Raw genomic sequence first — 7,024 nt, 5'->3', positions numbered from 1 at the left:
GCGACGGCAGGTGGGTGGGGATGGTGGCTTGGGTGAGCTGCAATTTGTTTTGAATTCAAGGGTAATTTTGTCCAAAAAGTTAATTAATTGGGATGAAATAGTAAAAACCATATTCATGTAAATAAATTTAAAAATAAGGGTATTACTGTCCTAAAATTTTATTAATAAGAGATAGAATTGTAACAAAAAAAAAATAACTCTGGTAATCTTAGAATACTTAAGAAAATAGAGGTAATCAGATTACCTCCAATATTTCCAATAGTAACCACTATTAGTATTTAAAGATTATCGATATCTTATATTACTTGACAACAAAATATGGTAATCAAGTAATATAAGATGACTTAACCCCAATAATTCTGAATAACCCCCAACCAAACGCCCCCTAAGGAGTAACGTTGTCTTGATATTATAGTATGATATGATATTAAAGTTGATCGAAGGTGGTTATTTTTATTGTTACCTCATCAGTTCTTAAATTATTAAATTGTAATATATTAATGGTTGAAAAATTGTACCAACAATTTAAATCAAAATTTAAAGTTGTATTCGGAGGTTATATTTATATTTGAAGTACGTAAAATCTGTAAATAAATCAACTAAAAATAAAGTAAACTAAGGAGGCAGGTATATTAGCACAAGGAAATTGGAAATGCTAGTGCTTCAACCAATTATGGATATCATATTATTTATTATTTTAAGTGTGATAGTTACATTTGAATTGTTATAGGTTTGGTGGATGTCATTTCATTAAAAAAATTAAAGCAATCGGAAAGAAAATTAAACATATTGGCCGGCAATCTCATCATTATTGGACTGAAACAATATAAAAGCCGCCATTGTTATTGGACTTAACCATATAAAAGCTTTTAATTTGGCATCGCATTTCCCAGGTTCAGCCTCTCGTATATATATATATGTCTGAGTATGTGTTCGTTTGATTTGGTGTCTTCACTTATATTTATTTATTATTCCTTATTTATTACTAAGCTTGACTTACTTGATGCAGTCTAATTATACTGCATTACAAATTAGAGTGCTAGTTACAATTGTTTTTACGATAATATTGAATACTTAAATAAGAAACTTCTTATTGTTAACAAACATTATATTTATAATAATAACAGTGGAGTCTACCACTAAGAAATGTGGTAAAACTTATTGTGGCATGAACAAATATGAAGATAAACTATAAAATATATCATCAATAATTACTTCACTCAATCACTATTGACTTCATGACATAAAATAGAGTAAAAGACATGTTCCCAGCAAGGTTTGGCGAAACAGTAAGTTCCCATTTATGAAACCAGGGGTTGGAACTTGTCATAAACCTTGGTTGGGAACATGTCGTTTACTCTATAAAATATTTGAATTTTATACCAAATCAAATGCCTTAAGTCACCTCTGAAATTATTTGATTCTGCTAACTTCATATATTGAACCAAACAAGCCATCGCAATTCAAAATAATACCCAATTAAAATGACTTAAATTCTAGGATGGCATTTTTCTGCATTCTGCTGTTGAATTGGTATTACACATGCAATGAATATTCCAATATAAGGATTTGGTTACAACATTCGAAGCATTTTTCCAATATTAATGTTATATTAGTGATATAACAGAAATGGGGCCGAACGACTTACGCATACCCAAGGTTTGTCGAAACGACAAGTTGGTACTCAAAAGGTTTTGAAACAACAAATAGGTACCTTCCGTCAAGTTCTGTTAATGATTTCGTTTGATTATAGTGAAAGACTAAAATGCCCTTGAAAGTTTAATATTTTAGATTTTATAAATTTATAAAAAACCCCTAGGTTTGCTAATTTGACTAAATACCCCATATATAAATTTTTTATAAAATAACAAAAACACCCCCGCCACCCGCATTGCCGATTCCGGCCACCACCACCGGAATCTGGTCGAAAAATTGCGTTATGACATAGACCCGTCGGATCTGTGTCGTAACACGTAGATCTGGCCGTCGAGGCCAGAAACTTGCCGGAAAATCGTGTTACGACACAGACCCATCGAATTTGGTCGTAACACGTCGATCTCTGGTATTTTCCGGCCAGATCCGGGAGGATCTGGTCGAAAGGCCAGATCTAGGTGAAAAAGTCCAAACGTAGATCTGGCCCTTTTCGGCCAGATCTGGCTGGAAAAGGCCAGATCGATGCGTTACGACACAGATCCGATGGGTCTGTGTCGTAACACAATTTTTTGGCCAGTTTCCGACGGTGGTGGCCGGAATCTGGCATTGCAGGTGGGGGGTGTTTTTTTTTTTATAAAATTTTATATATTGGGGTATTTAGTCAAATTAGCAAACCTAGGGGGTTTTTTATAAATTTTTAATTTATAAAAACCTAAAATATTAAACTTTCAAGGGCATTTTAGTCTTTTTATATTATTAAACGAAAATCACTAACAGAACTTGACGGAAGGTACCTATTTGTTGTTTTAAAACCTTTTGGATATCAACTGTCGTTTAGGCAAACCTTGAGTATGTATAGGTCGTTCTGCCTTGTGAAATGTGAACACCAAGATGAATTAATTCCCTCTTTTTAACCCTGGCCATCTACATTTTCCCACTACCTCTCACGTCTGGCTCATATGCCACTTGATGACATTGAGAAGTGGAGGATTGCATCTGGGAGTTGGGAGAGTGGATTCGGCAGAGAATTGTTTCAGGTGCAGATTCGTTATAGGAAGAATTTCGTTATCAAATTTCACGAACTAAATTGTTATAGCAAATTTTAGTTTGTCATAGTGAATCTAGGTTTACCATAGCGAGTTCAAATTTGCGGTAAGGAACGAGACTCTATTAAGCGACATGAATACCTTTATTTTAACAATTTCGGGCCAAATTAAAGTCTAACCACCGGGGACAAAATGAAAACATCTCAGTTACTATATAAATGTAAGTTTTAGCCCTAAAGAGGAAGAGTTTAGTGAGAGTTGTTTTTAGGATAAGACAGTGAGAATTATGACAAAAGAAAACCCATTCTCAAAAGAGGGCCAACACAACTTGGAAATATAGGGAAGCTTCCGTGGATTGGTTGAGAGAGAAATTTTTAATCAGAGTTCAGTAGTTGTATACCATTGTACTCCTTTGATTTCATAATGAAACATTTTCCATACCCTCTGAGTACGTCCACATATATCTTGTGTTTGATTAGATTTTGTATTTAGAATTTTCAATTACTTTGTGATTGATTGTTTGTGAATACATTTAATTCGTTTCTCGAATATTTTTCTATTTTATCACTTTGAGATCAAATTGGTACGTAGAAGAACTTAAGTAATCGATATTCTATTGGTATTGATTTTACATCAAATTGGGTTCAATTTATACAAGGACTTTTTGTTGTGATATGTGAACACCAAGATGACTTAATTCCCTCTTTTTACCCACTATTGGAAGACATAAATGCATCAAGAGAGGATGCTAGGTCACGAGTGCGCCAACAGTCTTACTCTTACCATGCTTAGATGTGACTTACATGTGATTGCACATGTCCTTGATTAATTTTTTTCCATTTTAGTCTTCCCTTTCCTTTACGTCAAGCAAAATAAAGCCCCACCCCCTTACTAGCTTAGAAGATTTTGGATTTTAAAACCATAAGGAGTAACGTTTTCCCGATATTATAGTATGATATGATATTAACGGGGCGTTTAGTTGGGGATTATATGAGATTACTAGGGTTAAGTTATTTCATATTACTTGATTACCATATTTAGTTTGTCAAGTAATATAAGATTTCGGTAATCTTCAAATACCAATAGTGGCTACTGTTGGTAATATTGGACATAATCTGGGGTCCGTTTGTTTTGTTATTTGGGATCCTATCCTCAAAATAACTGTTTGTTTCATTATCCTCAAAATACTATTATATTTTTTTCAACTATTTTTAAATCTCTTAAGTTTATTAATTTAACGAAACACCCTAAAAAAAAGTTTAAAAATTAACAAAAACACCCCCACCCACCCACCTACCCACATTTGTCAGATTCCAACCACCACCACCGGAAGGTGGCCAGAATCTGGTATAATGACACACTACCAACTGGATCTAGTCGATAGTGTGCCAATCTATCATTTTCCGGCCAAATCCACCGTGGATCTAGCCGGAAAAGGCCAGATCCACGGCCAGCTCTTTGGCTGTAGCTGGTCGTCAACGACGACTAAAGATATGGCCGTCGTTGACCATTAACAATGGCCATATCTGGCCATCGACTGCCAGAAATGGCTGTAGATCTGGCCTTTTCCAACCAGATTCATGGTGGATCTAGTTGGAAAAAGCCAAATTGGCACACGAACGACCAATTCCGACCGATCTTGGGCCGTAACGCCAGATTCCAGCGGTGGTAGCCAGAATCTGGCAACTGTGGATCGGGGTGTTTTTGTCATTTTACAATTTTTTTATATATTGGGGTGTTGAGTAAATTAGCAAACCTAGAGGGGTGTTTTGTTAATTTTTAAATTCTACCTCATTATTCTCAACCAACTCTAAAAATATCAAAAATTCTATCCAAAATAACAAAACAAACGGACCCCTGATTACCTATATTTTCTTAGGTATTGTAAGATTGCTTGGGTAATTTTCTTTTGTTACAATTCTATCTCTTATTAATAAAATTTTAGGACAATAATGCTCTTATTTTTAAATTTATTTACATGAATCTTGCTTTTACCATTTCATCCCAGTTAATTAACTTTTTGGACAAAATTACACTTGAAATCAAAACAAATTTCAGCTTACCCAAGCCATCACCCCCACCCACCTGCTGTTGCCCGCCACCAATCAAACCACCATCGGCCTCCGCGGGAAGTCGCCAAATCTATTCTGGCCATTTTCAGCCAGATTTGCTCCCGATATGGCCTTTTCGGCCATCAATATAGCCAAAAACAGCCATATCGGGGCCTCCCAGTCACCGTAGACTGCTCACGGCAACTTCCGACGATGGTTTGAGGTGGCAGCAGGCGGCAACAGGGTGGTGGGGGTGCGTTTGTTATAGATTAAAGTTTTATATAAGCGGAAGGGTTTTAGCTAAATTTGAAATATTGGGGGTTCAAAAAATTATTTAAAAATTAATAATAAAAATAATATTATATTAATATTTAAAAAGAGGGTAATTTAGTAATTTAAATAACATACCCACCAATTTGTTCCTCCTAACCAAATATATTAATATAACATACATACCAATTTATTCTAACTAACCAAACACATTTTCTTAAAGATTCACAGTAATCTTCAAGTTAATATAAGATTCCAATAATCCAATATTCCCTACATCAAACGTACCCTAAAGTTGATCGAAGATGATTATTTTTATTGTTACCTCATCAGTTCTTAAATTATTAAATTGTAATATATTAATGGTTGAAAAAATGTACCAACAATTTAAATCAAAATTTAAAGTTGTATTCGGAGGTTATATTTATATTTGAAGTAAGTAAAATCTAAAAATAAATCAACTAAAAATAAAGTCAACTAAGGTGGCAGGTATAAATTAGCACAAGGAAATTGGAATGTAGTGCTTCAACCAATTATAGATATCATATTATTTATTATTTTAAGTGTGATAGTTACATTTGAATTGCTAAAGGTTTGGTGGATGTCATTTCATTAAAAAAATTAAAGCAATTAGAAAGAAAATGAAACATATAGGTCGGCAATCTCATTATTACGGGTAATACTACATTTACACAACTCTTTTATACAATTTTTATTACATCACGATATGACATATATTACAATCATATAAATTTTATTATAATATTAAAAATTCAAAATAATTAAAAATTTATGTGGTTATGACATATGTCACATCATGATGTAATGAATATGATGTAAAAGAGTAGTGTAAATATAGGATTACTTCATTATTATTAGACTGAAACAATATAAAAGCCGCCATTGTTATTGGACTTTAACCATATAAAAACTTTTAATTTGGCATCGCATTTACCAAGTTCAGCCTCTTTATATATATATATATATGTGTTCGTTTGATTTGGTGTCTTCACTTAGAAAAATGCTAACATTTCTCACTTCTTTTACTCACTTTTGGTAAAATGACATATGGTACATGTATTATGCTTATGGTTCTCGTACTATGTTATATATTTACAAAAGTGAGTAAGAGAAGTGAGTAAAAGTAGCATTACTCCTTCACTTATATTTATTTATTATTCCTTATTTATTACTAAGCTTGCATGTCAAATGACTTACTTGATGCAGTCTAATTATACTGTATTACAAATTAGAGTGCTAGTTACAATTGTTTTAACGATAATATTGAATATTTAAAATAAGAAACTTCTTATTGTTAACAAACATTAAATTTATAATAATAACAGTGGAGTCTACCACTAAGAAATGTGGTAAAACTTATTTTGGCATGAACAAATATGAAGAAAAACTATAAAATTTATCATTAATATTTGAATCTTATACCAATCAAATGCCTTAAGTCACCTCTGAAATTATTTGATTCTGCTGACTTCATATATTGAACCAAACAAGCAATCGCAATCCAAAATAATACCCAATTAAGATGACTTAAGTTCTAGGATGGGATTTTTCTGCATTCTGCTGTTGAATTGGTATTACACATGCAATGAATATTCCAATATAAGGATTTGGTTACAACATTCGAAGCATTTTTCCAATATTAATGTTGTATTAGTGATATAACAGAAAACACCTTGGATTTTATATATTGCTCTAGCCCTCCAACGTTTTAAAAAATTATACTGTAGTTCTCACTCCGTTAAAAATCGTTAATAGAAATCCATTAACAAATAGAATGAAATTTTTACTATTCTAACCCCAAACCCTCAAATCCTAAGACCTATCAACTTCACATATGTGACACCATTGCCACAAATACATTGGCCTCGTGGCTTCTGGCTGTCTTGCGGCATCGCTAGAGGCCTTGAAGGCCTCTGCGACTTTGCTCAATTCTGGATTCGACCTTGCTCCGTTCGTTGAAGTTACACGAGGCCAGATTCAGCG

This window comes from Pistacia vera, unplaced genomic scaffold, assembly GCF_008641045.1.
Source record: "Pistacia vera cultivar Batoury unplaced genomic scaffold, PisVer_v2 Contig286, whole genome shotgun sequence".
Classification (NCBI taxonomy): domain Eukaryota; kingdom Viridiplantae; phylum Streptophyta; class Magnoliopsida; order Sapindales; family Anacardiaceae; genus Pistacia; species Pistacia vera.
This window is presented reverse-complemented; position numbering follows the sequence as displayed.